Source organism: Sinocyclocheilus grahami, unplaced genomic scaffold (assembly GCF_001515645.1).
Source record: "Sinocyclocheilus grahami isolate Dianchi unplaced genomic scaffold, SAMN03320097.WGS_v1.1 scaffold37.1, whole genome shotgun sequence".
In the NCBI taxonomy this organism is placed as follows: Eukaryota; Metazoa; Chordata; class Actinopteri; order Cypriniformes; family Cyprinidae; genus Sinocyclocheilus; species Sinocyclocheilus grahami.
In genome coordinates, this window is record NW_015505216.1 from 236,629 (window position 1) to 257,247 (window position 20,619).

A 20,619-nucleotide genomic window follows, 5' to 3' on the forward strand; every position below is an offset into this window, starting at 1 on the left:
ACTTTTTTTTGATAACTGCCTGATATAAGGTCTGTGGTGAACACAAGCTCAAGATATTTTCATTTTTATTCAATGACATAACATAAAAATTTGTGATTTTTTTTAGCTTTTACTCATCTCGAAAGAGGCGATTGCTAACAAATGTCTAAAAAGGTTTGTTAAATAAAGACTGAAAGAGTTTTCAGAAGGTAAGTGGTGGCGATGCTAAAGTCATGCGACTGTGGTGCAGTTAATTTATAGCTTATGTTTAGCTTTTTACTTCTGGCGATTGTATTTAGGCATTATAATTCATAAGAGTTATGTTAATTTGTGAAGATTCTCATAATAAACAAAACATGTAAGAATCACTAACTTTTGTTGATCACAGAACTTATTTTCAGCAATAATCTAAATGCCAAAAGAAAACTCCTATTGGGTCTTTGTTGAGGGAACCAGGCTGATGCTAACTTCTGAGCTGGCCTACAAATATAAGTCATCACCAGGGTTTGAAATTAACTTTTTCACTCACCATCCAATTTGCAAAATGTTTATGTTAACAGAAATTAACCAGATTAACTACGTCACAGCTTCATATATATAAATATATGTATTATCAAATCTGAATATCTGCAAGATTTTTTAAATAAAATTTAAGACATTTTAAGACCTTTTTAAGACCTGCACAAATAAAATGTATACCATATATACAGTTCAGTTACAGGTTTTCACACAAGCAAAACGTTTTCAGCACACATTTCAGCCTTTAAACCATTTTTAAGAAAAGGGATTATTCAACAGTATCAATTATTACATTTAAACAATTATAACCAATCAATTATTATATTAATTTAATAATATATAAATATATCTTAATGTATTAATTGTATAGACTTTTAAAATGCATGTCAATCCACAGGTTCAAATTTATAACTGAGTGTTTGCTGCATAAAAATATGGGTTGATTTTCGCTATGGTTTGCACAAAAACAGCACATTCATTCTCTGCCAGCAGGAGGTGCTTTTGTAGTGGCATAATATAGCAGTTTCCCCGGTAACGGCTGTACAGTGCAACACCTAACTTTGAAACGTGCAGCGCTCATATTTATTCAATGAAATCATAGCCTTTTGAAGTTTAATCACCACTATTCTTGTCTTTCCATCCCCAAATGTAAGACCTCTTGAAATCATAATTAAGACTTAGTTGTACCATTTAAGGCTTGTATGACCTTAAATTTAATATAACTAAATCAATCAAAGTGCATGATATCAGGAGAGTTCAGCTGGACAGTAAGAAAATGACAGTGTCTGAGTCCTCAGTTGTTTTTTCACTTCAATGCAAACAAAATGAGCGCGGTACATTCACGTAAACTAGGTATGTGCAGATGCTACGCAATTAGACTGTATTTAATATATCATGAAGACTCACAAGTTCAGTATTTGCTCTAAATCTGCGGAGATTTGACTTACATTAACTTCCCCAAGAATTGAATGAGTGAAGAAAAGTAACCCGCCAAACTAACTAGTGAATAACCCGCATTTGGTGTTAATTTCAAACCATGGTCATCACTGCACCACTCTACTGGCTGAGACAGTGGTGGAGTGCTTAAAAATGCCTGGAGATTCAAATTCCCAGACAATTAAAATGTATGCTGCACCCATGTTAGCAATCCAGTTGAGGCTTAAACTGCCATGGAACAACTTCAAACCATCACATAAATATTAAAATGAAACACTCTAAAAGGACAGATAAGGATCTTAATTGATGTCTAAATGTGTCCACAGCTCTGCCTAAGAATGCAGGCCTTGAGTATCCAGAGGTGAATGTTAAGCAGTATGAGCCTACATTACAGTGAAATGGCCCATTATTCCTTAATACACTTTAATGTTGTGTAAAACACATTTAAACTCAATTTAATCTCCACTTATCATATGTGATCGTGAAGTACTACCACATAATGGTGTCATATTAAAACAAAAGACTAGGAAGCTTCAGGGGGTTGTATTTCAACTGAAATTCAGTGTAATTCTCAGGTTCGTAGATGTTGGAGCACTGGCATAAAATAGACAATATATTTAAATTTATTTCATATTAAATTATGTGTTATTATCTTGTTATAACATGAACATGATTTTTTTATTGCGGTTCTGAACATATATTTTACACACAAATCAATTCAAGCAGTATTTAAAAACCAAACAAGAAATAGTCAAATTAAATAAACGTGTTAAACACATTAAACACAACAATGATATTAAATGTTTCATTGAATTGTAGTTATTACATATTTATTAATGTGTTATTATCTTGTTATAACAAATTTAATGCAATCACGATTAATCACAGTTTTTGTAGCTAACATGTTAATGGAGTCCTAAAATATTAATACATGTTAAATAGCAATTTTAGTAATACTAAATGTTATATAGTGCTTTTTTTTTTTGTTGATGTAAACTGAACGGATTGAGCCATAAATCCAGCAAAGATAAGAAGACTTTATCTTAAATATCCTCACTAAAAATTTGAGTTATCCAGCACACAATGCTGTGTAGATTGCTCGTCTTTTCTCCATGTGAGATATTCCACCGAGAGGCCCGTGTGCAATGAAGGAGATCAGTCCAAAACAAACATCTCCTGGCCTTACCCATAGCTCAGCCACTGATAATGATGCTGGAAACTACAGCAGGCAGGTGGCTGTCCATTTTAATTCACATTCTCATTATATTGGCAAACGCAGGAAGCTGACAGTCTTTGTGAAGCCATACAGCAGTTTAACAGGATAAATCTCTCACACAGACCAACATGTGAAGATATTTAAAAAAGCTGCTAACTGTTCGATTTACAAAAAACAGACACGTAGGTTGTGCCATGAGAAAGAAACAGAGAGATTGTATGAGCACAAGGAAAGGAGCATCCGCAGGGAAGGGTGAGTGATTATGTATGCATGTTTGTGAGTGTGCGTAATTGCAGAAAGTCTCTTGGGTCTCTATTGTTAGACTTGTCAAAATGCCTTTGATTAGGACTTATATAAATATATATAACACATAACTGCATCTTTTTGAAATATCAAATGTGCCTTGTCTGTATATTCTATCCACAAAATTAAAAATATATATATATATTTATTGATTGTTAGCACAATTTCTATCAGCATATTTCATGAAAGTGTTAGTGAGGGGTGTAAAACACATTAACGCAACATAGCATGTTGCAGATTTTCAAAAAGTCCACTGCACATGCCTGATCTGAGCACTCGGATGTCGAAGGAAATAACAAAAGAGTTTGATGAAGATCTGGAAATCTCTGAGCAGAATACTGGAAATGCAGACCTCCTATATAGTAAAACTTTATTTTAAGGAACCAATTCTCACTAGTAACTAGCATGTATATCACTAGCATATTGGCTGTTTCTTAGTACTTATAAAGCACATATTAATGCCCTTTTCTGTATGACCATATTTCAGATCCCATAATCCTACCCTATACCTAAACTTAACAACTATCTTACTAACTATTAAAGCAGCAAATTGGGAGGCAAGAGTCGTGGTTAATCTTAAAATAGAGTATGACTAAATAAATAAGCTTTTTCTGAAATAAATACATAAATCAATGAATAATAATCCCTGTTACATATGGTACAACAATAAGTATTGCATTTCAACAGTGCCCATAACAACATGTATATAGTGTATTTACTTTGTAGTTAAATTATTATTATTATTTTATTATGACAGATTAGTTAATCATTTAGAATAGGGAACACTAATTCACTTTTAACTACGACTTTTGCCTCAACAAACTCCTAATTTGCTGCGTATTAATAGGTAATAAATTAGTTGTTAAGATTAGGTATGGGGTCGGATTAAGTGATCTAGAATAAAGTAATGCAGAATAAGGCATTAATATCTGCTTTATAAGTACTAATAAGCAGCCAATATGCTAGTAATATGCATGCTAATAAGCAACTAGTTAATAGCGAGAATAGGTCCTTAACATAAAGTGTTACCCCAAAAATACATTGTATGGGTCAAAACTATTGATTTTTCTTTTATGTCAAAAATCATTAGGATATTAAGTAAAGATCATGTTCCATGAAGATATTATGTAAATTTCCAATTGTAAATATATAAAAACTTAATTTTTGATTAGTAATATGCATTGCTAAGAACTTCATTTGGACAACTTTAAAGGCGATTTTCTCAATATTTAGATTTTTTTGCACCCTCAGATTCCAGATATTCAAATAGTTGTATCTCGGCCAAATATTTTCCTATCCTAACAAACCATACATCAATAGAAAGCTTATTTATTCAGCGTTCAGATGATGTATAAATCTCAATTTCGAAAGATTTGCCCTTATGACTGGTTTTGTGGTCCAGGGTCACATATATGACATATATTGCCTTTAGGATGTAGTATATAGGAGCACATACTGCAGAAACTAACATATTTAAAGGGATCCTATTATGCCTTTTAAATTGTTCAGCTTTAGTTAAAGGTGCAGTAGGAGATCTTGGAAAATGCTAACTTTAGCCTGATCGCTCTGAAAGCGAACGTCCCACCCTCCCTGCAATCGCCGTCCAAAGCCACGCCCTCTGAATGCATAGACGCTCACAGACCAGAATACCAGAGACAACATTACAATAGGCTACATCAGCGCTTCCCAATTCCAGCCCATATTCCGAAGTGAAGTAAACTTCAATGGATTTCCCCTGCTCAGTGAGTAGGGAGCAATGAACACTGTGTAGGGATCATATAGATTGGAACACAGTTCATGCACGTAGCTCACTTCTAACGAGCTGGTTTTCTGAATCGGGTGTGTTAACTAAGCGAAACATGCAAAATATGCAGAGCGGGCGCGAGGACTGGGATTGGGAACCGCTGGGCTGCATCATGTGTCATTCACCGGTGAGAAAACTTTAAAGGTACTACAATACCAGGAAGGAAGTTCGGGTTGTTGATGTTTCGCTGCCATTTTCGCTCTGTCTGCACAACATGCGTGAACGCGCTGATGACGTATCCTGTCTGCACGAACCGGGTGTGCAGAGGTATGCAAATACATACCTTGACAGGCAGGTAGGAAAGCCAATTAAAACACTCGGACCGAACATTTTGATTGGACGAACATTTATTGGTCCTATTCCTTCCACAGAATATATAAATTCAGATAAATACATTTAGACCAGTTAACTTAATGATTGCTATAGGGATGAGAAGAGACTTTCAACCAGCATAACAAAAAATGTTTCTGAAGACAATCACCTATTGCACCTTTAAGTGTTCATCCGGACTACAGCACGATTTTTCTGGATATTGTGAAGTCACATTGTCACTCATTTAATTATTTCCCACTCATGGATTCACAAAAAAGGGGGTGAGGCCTGGTTGAGCTGCATTTGAGACCATCGACTGCTAACCAAAAAAAAACACTCTGAAACATCCTGTAGAATCTGTGCTTGCAAAGGTTCTGCATGATCCTCTGTTAGTAAACATTCTCAGGGTCTGAACCAGGCTCGTATCGCAAAATTTAAGCCATCATTAATATTTATATCTGAACAGATGAAACTTGCGGTTATGGTAAGGGGTGAGTCATTTCCGGAACACGCTCTAAGTGGTGCAACTATCACAACGCACAAGGCCAGCTAACCAAACAGAATACATTTCATATTTCAGAAGGAGGGGAAACTGGAAATATACAGAGTGTTTGAGACATAAAGAGAGGTGCTGCAATAATGTACAACATGTGAAAAATAATTGGAAGTTATGGAACAATCAAGCATGAAAACCTGTTATAACCTATCAAGACTTCATAAATGGGCATAATAGGACCGTATTAAATAAATAAATGAATAATTATAGTATAGGTTTTAGGACAGTTATCATCTACTTTCATGGGGATCAATTTGTCATTGAAGTACACTGTAGCTAAGCAAACCCACATAAATGCATAACAATCCCGACAACAAAGGATTTATTTTTATTTTTATGAAGACTATCTGTACTGTCTATAGGCAATGTATTTGATTGTCTTTTTAATTGCTCATTAATTGAACTATGAAAGTTGAAAATGTTTCAGTACAGAAGAAAAACACTGCCTATTCAGTGTCATCCAGAACCAGATTTGCACACTGTAGCATGCCACTGCATGCCATGTCACGTCTGCGACACAAATGTCTTGTATGCATACATACATCTTGTATAACATACACATGTGATTTGCTTGTACAAAGCAGGCTCTGAACAAGCACTGTTCTTCCATCGGTTTCACTGTATCATTTTAACCTGAAATCTCGCTGTGCCCAATGTAGAGTATAATTAGGGGTATAACGATTCATCGATATGGCTCGATACATCGATACGATGTCTGACGATACGATGCATCGATGCCATCGATGTAAAATATTGATATCTGTAGTATAAATAGGCACCTTTATTTTGGCACGGTCCACATTTTCACATAATGTCCGTCTATGCATTACCGCCAACGCGTGCATTCTCGTTCAAACTCACGTATAAGGACTCGATATAAGGACTGCCCTTAAAGCAAGTCAAGTCAAGTCACCTTTATTTATATAGTGCTTTTAACAATACAGATTGTGTCAAAGCAACTGAACAGCATTAATTAGGAAAATAGTGTGTCAATAATGCAAAATGACAATAGTAAACACTCATTTTCAGTTAAAGGCAGTTCATCATTGAATCCAGTGATGTCATCATCCAGCTCAGTTCAGTTTAAATAGTATCTTTGCAATCATTTGCAATCAAGTCAACGATATCGCTGGAAATTAAGTGTCCCCAACTAAGCAAGCCAGAGGCAACAGAGGCAAGGAACCAAAACTCCATCGGTGACAGAATGGAGAAAAACCTTGGGAGAAACCAGGCTCAGTCGGGGGGCCAGTTCTCCTCTGGCCAGACAAAACCAGCAGTTCAATTTCAGGCTGCAGCAAAGTCACATTGTGCAGAGGACTGTTTATTGAACTTGTGTCTTTGTTGTATTGTATTTATTTTCTGCTATTGCTTGTAATTTGGTTATTTGTAGAAAATATTTTTAGCACTGAGCCCATAGTAGCAGCCAGAATTGTTTTTTCAATTGTTTATTTTCTTTATTATTAAAAAAAAATTGTGTAGGCCTATTTTTTAGTTGTAAATGTCCCAATTGGATGTGAAAATTTCAGATAAATGTTTATGTTATATATTTTGGTTGCGTTTGTGAGTTAATAAAAATGTACATGATTGTTTAAAATATATATATAATATCATAATATCGATATATCGATCGATATACTCCTGTATCGAATCAAATCGTAATTGTATCATAGAATTTTTGAGGTATCGGCAAATGTCGTATCGCTGGGTATGAGAATCGATATCGTATCGTATCGTGACAAACCATCCGGTTTACACCCCTAAGTATAATGCGCTGTAATCATGCATGCTATTATTTGACTTAAATTCAAAGTAATAAAATAATATAATAAATATTTATCAATCCACAAAGTGAAGTTTAATAAAGATAGAACTGTGTATGCATTCTCTACATACATTGTGCAACAACAATAAATGATCACTAAATTAAATTCATGTTAAATATAGCCTGAATTCATAAAAATACTGCAAACTGAAAATCGCCAATACCTGAATTGCACTACTTGAAGTATTTTATTTAAATTTGCATTTTAAAAAAAAATAAAAAATGGACTATGTGGCACATGAAATTCGAAGTCCTCCATGATCATTCATTTAGACAATTTATTCCTGAAACTGACATGGTAACACTCTAAGGTGTAGTTACATGTACTTAGTATAGAAATGACAGTTAATTATGCATAATTACATATAACCTAACCCTAAACCAAACCCTAACCCTAACATTAAGAGTAAGTACATGTAGTTAATTAATATTACTCAGTACATCTGTAACAATGTCACCTTAAAATAAAGTGTAACCATTGACATTACAAACGTACAGTACATTCGATTTGTATTTATATACATTCATAATTAAACGTATTACATTAAAATGTATAATTATTATTTTAAAAATTGTACACCTTAGTGTTATACTTATACACCAGAGGCTTAATTATATATATCATTTACATTTTAAAACTATAATGATCTGAACATAAAGTCAAAAATGTCAAATTTCAATATTTTAGTGTGAACATTTTTCTGCACATTATAACTGTGCCACCTAGTATCATCTAAAATAGCCAAGACAAAAGAGTGTCAGTTGTGTGTTTTTAAACTAAGTTTTAGCAAGACAAAGGATTCAGCCATTTTAATCCAAAACTATTTCAAATGAAATTTCCAGTGATTTGAGATGTGCTTGGAAGGGTTGAATCGCAAGGGTCTACAAACATCATTGTACCTCTCCACAGGTGGGGCTGCTCTCTTTAACTGCTGCTCTGATTCCATCAGGAGCTGTGATTCACTTCCTCCGACTATCTCATCTCAACAGTCCAGGGGTCCTCTTCACAGGACCCAAGAACGGAACAACTCACTGAGGATTGATGAGACCAAGATTGCAGAGGAAATATGAGAATATGCCAGTAAGGGTTTTGAAACCAAAAACTGGCCGCACATTCCACGAAGACTTTCTCTACAAACTAAAAAGACGATGATAGTAGCTGAGACGGTCAGCAAACATTTTCTCACCGACTCTTACGGAGAGACAGATGTGACTGAGGAACAGCAGCCTAGAAAGTGAGCAAAGGTGTGCTCCTCTCTGTGAAAGGTTGCTACAGATTGTTTTGATACTGAGGGATAAGAGAGAGAAAGAGAGAGAGCGAGAGAGAGGTCGGGCTGCTTTCCCAGTGAGCCTGCTCCTCTTTTTGATCATAATATCTTTTGAAGCATAGAATGTGGCATACTAGACGTGCAAGATAATAAGATGCCTCAGAGCAGAGAAGGACAAAGAAAGCAAACCTCCAGAGAAGAGGAGGACTATATCTGGCCAATACGTCTGCTGTGTTCTCCACCTGCTTTCATAGGCTAGAATATTCTATAATTTAATGTGTCAGCCTTAGGGCAGTATGTTCAGCACGGGGAACGCTTGGCTTCCAGATGGTGGCCACCTAAAATGGTCATAATCTTCAGCTACTATGATATTGAAGCAGATCACAGAATATTTCATGGCTGAAATCTTGATTTTGTTAAAGCTAAGAGTGTTATTTTCACGCAGAACGTTTTATGGCAGGTCTTTTTGATAGAGAGAAAGCTGTATATTTATGATTGGTTTTTTTTTGTTTGTTTGTTTGTTTTTTGCTTTTTTTTACAATAATACCATATTATTTCAAATGTCTGGCTTTACAGGGTTAACAAATACAAGTTTAGATTTTAGTATTGTATTAATAGATGCTGATATTAACATTAACTAAGATAAAACAAACTTGTACTGTATGTGAGTTTTTTGTTGAGTATCATATGTGACACATCTGGCTCATATTTCATGATATAGGAGAATATGAAGCTCAATTTTATTCAAAGGGCCAAACGAAGAAAAAAAATATGAAATTTGGGGACCAAAATATATGCTTATAATGTATTGCAAAACAATGATGATTGAGAGATGAACTAATAAACATTCCTCAAAAGCATAATGTATCATATCTGAAACTTGTATTTTAACAAGATAAGTTGCTTCAGTTCAGTAAGTGTTCATCTTGAAATGATATTACTAACAATATAAAATATTTTCTTAATCTATAAAATTATACATTTACTTTATTAAGACTCCACACCAAGACATTTAACACTTTTTGAATTATACTAAAAGGCCTTTTACTTGCTATTTTTTACAACAGGATTTTCAGCAAAGTTTTGATCATGCTCATAATTTAGAGACATTAGAAATGTGCATATCAAATATTATTAAAACCCTTAACTGTCACCGTCCCACCTGTGGGACGTTTGGCGGTCTTTTTTTTGTTGTCTTTTTTCTCTATCAAATCTTTTAGTAATCATCATAAATCATATATCATTTGAAAGCTTAAGAAACCCAAGATTCATCCTGTGAAAACCATTTTGAAATCGGACATTGCGTTACCATGGAAATGGTACTTTAAAATCTTTTGGCAAAATGTGTCATATTACAAAATGAATTACGGCCTTTTAGAATCAAAACTTTTTATAATCTTGACAAATAACATATCATTGGAAAGGTCTGAGTCTCAGGATTGGTGGTTATTTTGAGATATAAGTAATATTGACAGAGAAATCTAGACATTTGTGACATAAAAAATGCATACAAAAAAATGCAATGGAGTTTGGATGGCACCCGGTGGCTGTTTGTGGTATAACGCCCTAAATAAAATCTCACAGGAACCTCAATTTTTTTCATGTCAACTTCAAATTTGGAACATAACTTATTTAGACATAAGGCTTTAATTTTATATCAATTTTTGAGTAAAAGCTGATATGTAAAATATTTATTATATATAAAATGAAATAGAATGAATATAGTGCATTTTCTTTACAGTAAATTTAAACTACTATAACTTTTTCATACTTAAATTTTTTGAAAAAATTCCACTTTTGGGATAATTTGCTGATTTTCTTCTTTAAAAAGAGACCAACCTGTATTCCAAAGTGTTCATAAATTACAACAATTTAAGTTTGGATAGTGCACCTGCATGCCTATTTTAAAAAATGGGGGGTGAACAGTTAAGGGGAGTAGGCTTTATAGGGTTAATATGATTTAATGGATCTGAGCAAACGTAGCAATAAACAGGTGTATTTTTATTAACTAGTGTTAAAAAAGATTTAGAAATACTGTAACAAATGTATTGCCCATTGTTATTTAATGTTAGTTAACACATTAAACAACAACATTAACTAATTGAACCTTACTGTTAAGTGTTGAAAAAAACATTTTCTCTGCAAAGAAGCGTACGAACTCAAGCTTGATTTCACTGGCATTGCGTGCAACATTTTCAGTATTGTCGCAATGGGCAAACTCTTTTTTTATGGACAGTTTTCTCTTTCGGGTTGGAGGAGACTTTTGCTATATATAAATTAGTTAAAGTTAGCTAACTGGTTGACATGTTTATAGCTAACCTCCTGTATAATCTGGTTTGATGACAGACATTTAGAGCAAACTCTATCGCCCCCTCAGGTTTGTCACTGCCAGATAAAAGAACACACATTAAGCCTGCCTGCGGTGCATTTGCCAAACATTTATGCAGCATAACACGCTCTCATCGAGCATGTTTCAAAGTAAAATCCCACTGACTACCCAAAATGGAATAATTTTTACAGGACAGGCGAAGTATATTGAGGAACATAGTGCATAACAGAGTGATCAAAGGATTAAATATGTGCGCTCCCATTAGTGCAGTCATCCAGCTCAAACTCCCCAGTGCCTCATCAGACATTCGCTAGCGGCCATTTCAATAAACCTCAACATATATTATTAAAATCCTTTTTTCAGCAATAGAACCCTAAGATGCTAAAAACCACCAACAGTTTCAAGATCTAGAGAATGCAGCACTTGAAATCGCCATTCTGAACTCTTCAGCAGAATCTCACATAGGTGGCCTGACATTACAGCATACCCACACCATCTCAATCCAGTCATTACACGTCACTGATTCAAAATGCTCTATACTGTAAAAAAACATGGAAGATTTTTTTTTAAAGGGCATTTGAAGTGCAAAATTCAAAATACAGGTAAAATGAAAAAAATGATAAAAAGTAGAAAAACACAATATGGAAAATGCCTTCATATTAATATAATACATTGTGCCCTATTTTGCAAATTGTATTTAAAGTGCATAAGAAGCAAACGATAACCGGTAATATACATTAGCAGTGCTACCGAAAATGTATAAACTTAAACTTTTTCACTGGCATTGCGTGCAACATTTTCAGTATTGTCGCAATGGGCAAACTCTTTTTTTATGGACAGTTTTCTCTTTCGGGTTGGAGGAGACTTTTGCTATATATAAATTAGTTAAAGTTAGCTAACTGGTTGACATGTTTATAGCTAACCTCCTGTATAATCTGGTTTGATGACAGACATTTAGAGCAAACTCTATCGCCCCCTCAGGTTTGTCACTGCCAGATAAAAGAACACACATTAAGCCTGCCTGCGGTGCATTTGCCAAACATTTATGCAGCATAACACGCTCTCATCGAGCATGTTTCAAAGTAAAATCCCACTGACTACCCAAAATGGAATAATTTTTACAGGACAGGCGAAGTATATTGAGGAACATAGTGCATAACAGAGTGATCAAAGGATTAAATATGTGCGCTCCCATTAGTGCAGTCATCCAGCTCAAACTCCCCAGTGCCTCATCAGACATTCGCTAGCGGCCATTTCAATAAACCTCAACATATATTATTAAAATCCTTTTTTCAGCAATAGAACCCTAAGATGCTAAAAACCACCAACAGTTTCAAGATCTAGAGAATGCAGCACTTGACCAACAGTTTCAAGATCTAGAGAATGCAGCACTTGAAATCGCCATTCTGAACTCTTCAGCAGAATCTCACATAGGTGGCCTGACATTACAGCATACCCACACCATCTCAATCCAGTCATTACACGTCACTGATTCAAAATGCTCTATACTGTAAAAAAACATGGAAGATTTTTTTTTAAAGGTTTGAGTAGCAATTGGGCGGGTTTTGTTGTGAAAACCTGGCAACCCTGGCACACTAACGTTACACGTGGAAATATTTCAAAGCGTATATAATGAACGTACTTCAAACGTACTCCATCAGCAGAAAAAGAAAATAAATAAAACAGTAAACAGCCAAAGGACGTAACTTAGAATGGGAGATGGATCGGTTTGTGAAAGGGAAGAGAAAAGCCATAGCTGAAGTCGCACAGTCCCAGGCAGGTGCTGGTCATTCAAAAGCTAAATGCAGAACATATGACGAGGCATATCTTGCTCTCGGCTTCACTCACCGTGTCTATACCGGACGCTGGACACTGGACGCGACAAAGCGACCGTTGCAAATGATTTTAACTTTGTGTCAGTACGTCATAAATATAACAAGGCATCAGTTTAATGTCTGGTTTTGTCGTGTCGTGTCACGCCACATCCAGTGTAGACAGCATCACTGATTATAATGGGTTGGGTTCTACTACTGTATTTTACTGGGGGGGGGCATATTTTTTTATAGGTTTAAAGGGGGGCACGACCAAAAAAGTCTGAGATCCACTGGTCTAAAGTTAACAGACAGTGAGTGTTTAAAAAGTGCAGTCCACATGTTTACATATATTTAGGTGACCGTGATTTCACCAAGTACAACATGTTCCTGGATCAACATCCTTGTTGATCCTGGAACAACATTCCAATTAACCAATCAGAATTGAGGGATAACTTTTCAGGAAATATCTGTTTTAGGTTTAGATCAGGGTTAGGTGCTTCTACGCCCTTGGTAATCAGCTATCATTTCACACTGATTTTAGCAATAAATTATGGGTAAGGTTAGGTTTAGGGGTAGGGATTGGGTTAAGTCTGTATTTTTGGACAGTAATGTTGATCGAGGATCAACAAAAGATGTTGATCCAGGAACATGTCTTACTTGGCAAAATCACGGCGACCGTATGTTTATTACAGTGACTTTGAATGACCTAAAGTAGTGTGGTAAAGCAACAAATTAGTTTTTATATTTCTGCAATCTACTTTAGTTTGTGTGATTTGTTACTGACTTTCATATTAATGTTTACACCAGGCTTATTTGTCAGTGCTTTATGTTGTGATCATTATTACATGCTTACAAGTTTGGAAGTTCAACAAATTAGTCAATATACTGTGATTGTAGTTGTTAAATAAAAATGTCATTCATATCAATTCATGCATCACCTAATTTCATCGTAACATATAGGCCTGACCTACAGAAAATAACATTTATGTTTTAATCTATCTAATTTTGTGTTGGTCATACTATACAATGATTTATAGCTTGTCTTTGTTGAGTAATACAGAACACAACAAGTTTTAAAAAATAATTGCATATTAAATTGCAATCGCAATATTGGAAAAAAAATTGCAATTAGATTATTTTCCAAAATCGTTTAAGACCTAGTCCAAACCATCTCCACATCCTATGTTTCAGCATTATGACACTCTCTAAATATGTGTGCCATCCTGAGAGCCCACACTGCAAGATCCTTGAGCATGTATAACATTTAATCTTAACATGATTATAAGGCCATCCAATGTATATGGTTTTGGCATACGTTTGGTTTCAGTTGTTCCTACAATATTAGTAGATTTAGAATACATTTTAGTACTTTACTGAAGAAACATGGTCTGTTTGTGAAAATGTTTGTACTTGATTTCACACACAAATTTAAGTGTATGCACGACTAGTGAATGAGACCCTCTGTTCTAGATCAAATAGCAGTATAAGCACAAAGTTTCCTGTAAGGGGTAGGTTTAGGGGTAGGGTCGGTGTAGGGCAATAGCACATAGAGTTTGTACAGTATAAAAACCATTACGCCTATGGAATGTCCCCATAAAACATAGAAACACAACATGTGTGTGTGTGTACTGGTTTATATATCCTGGTGGGGACTTAAACCTGACTACACATAGACTCATGGGGACTTGTGTCACAGTGGGGACCTAAATTGTGGTCCCCATGGGGACAAAAGCTTATAAATCATACAGAATGAAGTTTTTTGAAAATCTAAAAATGCAGAAAGTTTCCTGTGAGGGGTAGGTTTAGGGGTAGGGTTGGTGTAGGGCAATAAAATATACGGTCTGTACAGTAGAAAAAACATTACACCTATGGAGAGTCCCCACAAGGATAGCTGACCAGACTGTGTGTGTGTTTGCCATAGTGAAAGCAACACTTTTTACCTCCGTAGTGTGTTATAATTATATGAAATTGAAGCTGGATATTACTGGATATGAAAACAAAAATGTTACGTGTTAAACAAAATGTTAAATTTTGTCCCTCTAGAATTGATTGGATCATGATAAGAGATTGAACAAAATGGGTTGAACAAGTTATAAGCATACATGAAAAAAAAAAGATAAATGACTGAACAGATAAACACTTCTTTACTTTAGAATAAACTGCACTGATGAATTGTTCACAATAAGGCAAGGAATATGTAATGAAGCAAATAGGGTAAATTTTGACTTCTGCTGACAAAAGTGTAAAATAAACAATGCAAAACTAATAAAGATTATGATGACATTTAAATTTCTATTATAGTAGCATTCAATGAATTACAGAACATCATTATATGCTCAATATACCTCTGAAAATGTACAAGGATATTTAGAAGAGGCGGATAGGAAAGACAAAACATCCTTTGTAAGAGCTTACTTCACTTTTTGGCACAGAGGTGGCTGAGGATTTCACTGAACTGGTTACAAACGCTGGACAATCAAAACCACACTGAGGGGACACTCTCCATGCTGTGATCTCAGAGCAAGAATATTGACTTAATAAGAGGCATTTGAGTGTCGCAGTGAACATGTTCACAGCCCTCTGGGACCGAATAAAGAATTGTAGAGTAGATCTCCCACATACAGGCACTAGACAGTGTGCAGTCATAAAATGCTTTCAACCTTTGTCACTTCCAGCAGTCCAAAGCAATAAAAGCTCTGAAACACAACCTCAATTATTAGGTCAAGTATAAAATCTTCATTCTCAAACATTTAGCTTTTTATTGCATATTTCAGATGCCCTTTTAAAGCTGAGATTTCAAAATCTGATAAGACGTTCTGATAGGACACCACTGATAGCACTTTTGCCCTGCCATTGTTATTATACAAAAAAATAATAATAACCTTCACAAAAGATGTTTTTTATATGTATTATCATTCGCCATGTATACCGTGCATTTCTTTCTTAAAATGACTCATTACTAAAAAAACTACTTCTTCTGGGTTTATTTGCAAACAGATTTTCTGAAAACATTCAGGTGCTTTTATTCAAGTGTTTCCATAGAGAAAACGGTATTTTGTTGATATAGTTGTATATGAATTTAGGATTACTTATGAATGCATTTACTGTAATTTTGTTATAGATTTGAGATATGTGTAAGGTTGAAAAGATGTGTATTTGTTTAAAAGATCTTCGTGATACTAGGGGTATTACGGTAATACATGTTTTAATGAGCGCAGGTGTTGCTTGGTAGCACATGGCACTGAGGAAGGGTTAATACCCGAAAACGTTCTGCACTTGCACTTTTGCACTTCTTTCTACATATTTTTGTGACCTCTGAACAATAAATGGAATAAGCTTTTTTAGCTGCATTTGAAGGAGTGCAGATCTCTTTCATCTTTGTATATTTTTATATTTTGGATCTACTTTGAATATGTTTTTGTCTACTGGATTTTTGGACGAGTGTTTGGCGCTACTGCCTTTTTTTGTGCATAGAGAAAACAGAAAATGTCAGGAACATCACAATCCAGATTCAAACTCACACAATGCATGTGACTCCAGAATTCAATATGCCAAAGCACAAGACATTTTAATGTCTCTTCACCAGATGTCTTTACTGCACAAAACAATATTAAAAATACCACCCTGTCATTGACCTTCCTGGTGACTCAGTAAAGCTGTAATCAATTAAATATGTAATTAATTCAAATCAATTTAGGAAAGGATATTGTACAGTTAGCGGACAGGGTGATCTGGTTATGCATCATCCTGATGTGGTCCATTCTGCAACAGTGACCGGCTGACTGTACATTATCCCTCAAAATTACACATCTGTTTATCTTATAAACAAATAAATTACCATACAATTCTGGTTTAAGTTCAAATAAATTAGATAAAAGTGTCCATGAGACATGAAACGCAATGGCCAAAGGTCCTCATTGAGCCTTTTTAAAAGTTCTCTGTAGGACTTGATATTACATGTGCTGCAATTGACAGCTTCAACTCACCTTAAAGAAGGTCATCGTAGCGCCATCCTCCACCACTCCATACTCAATCTTGGTCTGCTTGGCCAGGTCATCAGCCGAGTCAATTGGAGATTCCATTCTCTCCACTGTAAGGAAGGCGGCTAGGTTGGCCGTGTAGGAGGAGATGATGATTAAGGTAAAAAACCACCAGATACCTCCTACTATCCTGGTGGAAAGGGCTTTGGGCATGAGCTCAGATCCTAGCAGAGAGGAGCAGAGATAGTAGTCAGGGAAAAGCAGTGGTCTCAATGTGAGGACCAGCAGCAGATGCACAGGCCCAACCTAGTCCGGACACAACAACTAGTTGCAGGGAAAGGCTTTGCCCGCTGACAACTGGGAAAATACATCTATGCTAACCGAATATGCCAAAGTCAACCACAGTGAATGTGGGAATTCATTCATATTTTAGGAGAATGTATGTGGTCAAATTGAATTAGATTACAGACTCTCAGATTTGAGTTAAATCATAAAGGGCTCATGATTTGCTTCTGTCTTTGAACTGCCCTACACTCTTCAGTCCATTTGGCTTGTGGGTAAAAGCCAGAATGAAGAACCATTTTGTGTCACAGTCTACGTATAATTTTCTGTTATTCCTTAATCAAGTTGTCACCATGGTCATGCAGAGGAAATTAATTGATGGGGAAAAGTCTGGAAAATAACTAGTTGTCCTAGGAGGAGATGTCAGAGGACAAGAGTGCAGGGAAATAACTGGCTCCTCTTCTCAAGTTCTATGAGTCAGCTGTAAGCTTTGATCTGGCACATTGAGTCCATGGCAAAACACAATGAACTGTTGAAAAGATTAGCCGTTACATGAATTACAATTGAACTGCAATCGTGAGTTCCAGTCAGGCCTGTCCTGTCAATCAAGTCTAAAGTTTGGATACATAACTCTAGCTGCCAGACAGCCCGAAAAACCACAGAAACGGGAAGAGAGAATTACTCTTCCCTTATATACTCTAGCAATTCAGTTGTTATAAGTGATGTCTCCTGTCAATCAAGTCTAAAGTTTGGATATATAACTCTAGCTGCCAGACAGCCCGAAAAACCACAGAAATGGGAAGAAAGAGAGAATTACTCTTCCCTTATATACTCTAGCAATTCAGTTGTTATAAGTGATGTGTATATTTTCTTCGGTGCTAAAAGACATTCTCCTTTCCCATCAGAGACGACTTTAAGTGCAAACACTGTGGTGCTTAAGTATTCAGACATGTGGCTCAATCAGTGGTGTGAGTTTTGGACAGGAATGCCTGTTTATCCAAACAAGTATTCAGGTACAGGGTAGAAGGGGCAGGAGGAGTGTGTGAGAATCTAGTGTGTGTCAGAATCGCATATATTACACACTTCACCTTTAAACATGACTTAGTATAACCAATAGCGGAAAAGCAAAAATACCATTATGTCAAAACAATGTATATATATATATATATAAGAAAACCATCCCAAGAAAAAAAGTTGAATGCTGTCATTTCAAAGTATCACCTTGCTGGACCATTTGGTGACCTTATATAACCTGGTTGGGGCTGACTGTCATGTACCCAAGGTAACGTCATGTCCAAGCACGCCATCCCACAGTTTTCTGGGGGCTGACAAGCCATGGGCAGGGGAGCCTCTCTACAATGTAGTGTTACCCACTCATCATGAGACATGCAGACAGTCAACATACACAAGCCCTGCCTGTTTAGCCCTCAGCCTAATGCCACATCTTCTCTTCCAAACTCAAAGAGAAACCTGAACGAATGACACCATACAATTATGTTGTTATTGGGTGATGCTGTTGGACAATAATACCTCCCTTTTTCCAATGATCCAAACACACTAGCACAGACTTTTAACGGTCTCTGCTTACAGAGGATTCCTTGTTGATAGGAAAAAGTTGCAATCCACAGTGTCAATCGCATGGTAGGGTTCAGTAGTTTACCTGCACCTCTTGGTGCAGGGTAGACGCACACTGATGAACCCACATTTGCAGTCAAGCATCTAAGGACATCACAGACCTGCTGCTCCTACTTATGTGGCTGAACATCATTTGTCCCTCTAGTTCAGAGGTCTGCATCCCTACTCCTGGAGAACCACTGTACCATAGAGTTTAGCTCCAACCCTAATCAGAACCAGATTTTTCAGGACTGCTTGAGAATCCCAGACAGGTGTGTTGAAGTAGGTTAGAAATAAACGTTGCAGGACAGTGGGTCTCCAGAAGTAGGGCTGAAGACCTCTGCTCTAGTTGCTGACTGCACATGGTCCGTGCATGCTTTTTGATTCATTAGAAGAATTAAACAGAAAAAGCGCTCCAGCTAGGCAAAAATATCTGGAATGTTTCTTAGATTCTAAAATTCAGTGTGAAGACAAATACTCATGCTATCTACATTGCAAACAACTGGTCGCTGGTTTCAGCCCGTCCTCAAATACATCTCTTTCACAATGTAGATTTCACAAAGACTCACAATGCTAATGAGTCTAATGCTACATGGCAATCCAATCCCAACTCTAAACCATTCCTTTTGATAGAGGCAGTGCAGATTCAATCATTACCCATGCTACTTTGCAAACAAAGGTATGGTGTATTTTATCACTCAACCAAATGTTATTATACTATTCTGATGCAACACAAAGGCATGCAGGTTGCGTATGACATTCTCCTTCAATCATCATAGGCCTTTCTACATCACAATCATCTGCATCCCTAGGCTGAGAAGACGTGGCATCAGGTTTTGATAGGGTTAGGGTTAGAAGTCAAGAATTAATATGGCAGAGTAAGACATAAGACCAACAATTTGTCTTTGTGTCATTCTGACATTTTTTATTTTATTTTATTTTTTGCATATGGAATTGGACTTACCTGCTAAAAACCCTGAAGAGAACCTGAAATGGTGGTTATGGAAAAAGTTTGCATGCAATTAAACAATCCCCTGATCCTCTACCCAACACCAAAAAAAAACAAAAAGTCTCACACAGTCCCATTCATTCCATTGGCCAGCAACCAATCTGCTTCTAGAACTACATGCACAGAGGCACCCATGCATCATAGTGGGCCTGACAAGAGCAAGTTGGGACCCCCAGCAAAAGAGTGGGATGTGTGCTAAGGGGGGCAGGCAGAGGCGTCTACCTTGCTGCATGAGAGCTCCAACTCCGTAAATATTTGGTCCAACATTATATGAAATAATGCTAAAATATTTGGTCCAACTTAAAAAAAAAAAAAAAACTATTTACTTAAAATATTGAATTGTTTAGTACACAGTGTACCTATTGTGTTCATGTTGAATTGCACAACACATTTTGCTGCTATTGAGGTGGGATAGGGTAAGGTTAAGGCTATATTATACTTCGGTTATACAGGGTCTGTGTACAGTGCGAGTGATGCAGAATAGTACACGCGTACTGTACACACACAACCTGATTTTTGTAACCGTGCATACTTTGTTCACGCAGGTTGCACGTGCGCATTGACTTGGTTTTGCACTAATCGGTTGTTCCACGAGGTTGCAACATTGAAACTAAAGTGACGGAACAACAACAAAATAGTGGAGACTGAAACAACAACAGACGGCTGCACTGATAAGCACTTGTGTGAGAGGGTTATGAGATAGCAGCAAGTTTAGTTTAAAAGAGTACAAAGACATTTTATCGGCCATAACTTCTGGAGGAAAATAGAGCAGACACTGGACAAAGATGAAGCTTTCTAGTGTGCAAGTGTCGACCGCCTGCATTCGCGCATATCAAATGGAGTATACTTTGAAAATCCTCAATTTTTATTTTTTTT

The 20,619-nt window shown here is 36.2% G+C and overlaps 1 pseudogene; it reads right to left on the reverse strand.

Annotated features, from left to right (window-relative positions):
- Positions 1-20,619, reverse strand: part of LOC107581745 (glutamate receptor ionotropic, kainate 2-like) — a 250,680-nt pseudogene that overhangs the window by 36,350 nt on the left and 193,711 nt on the right.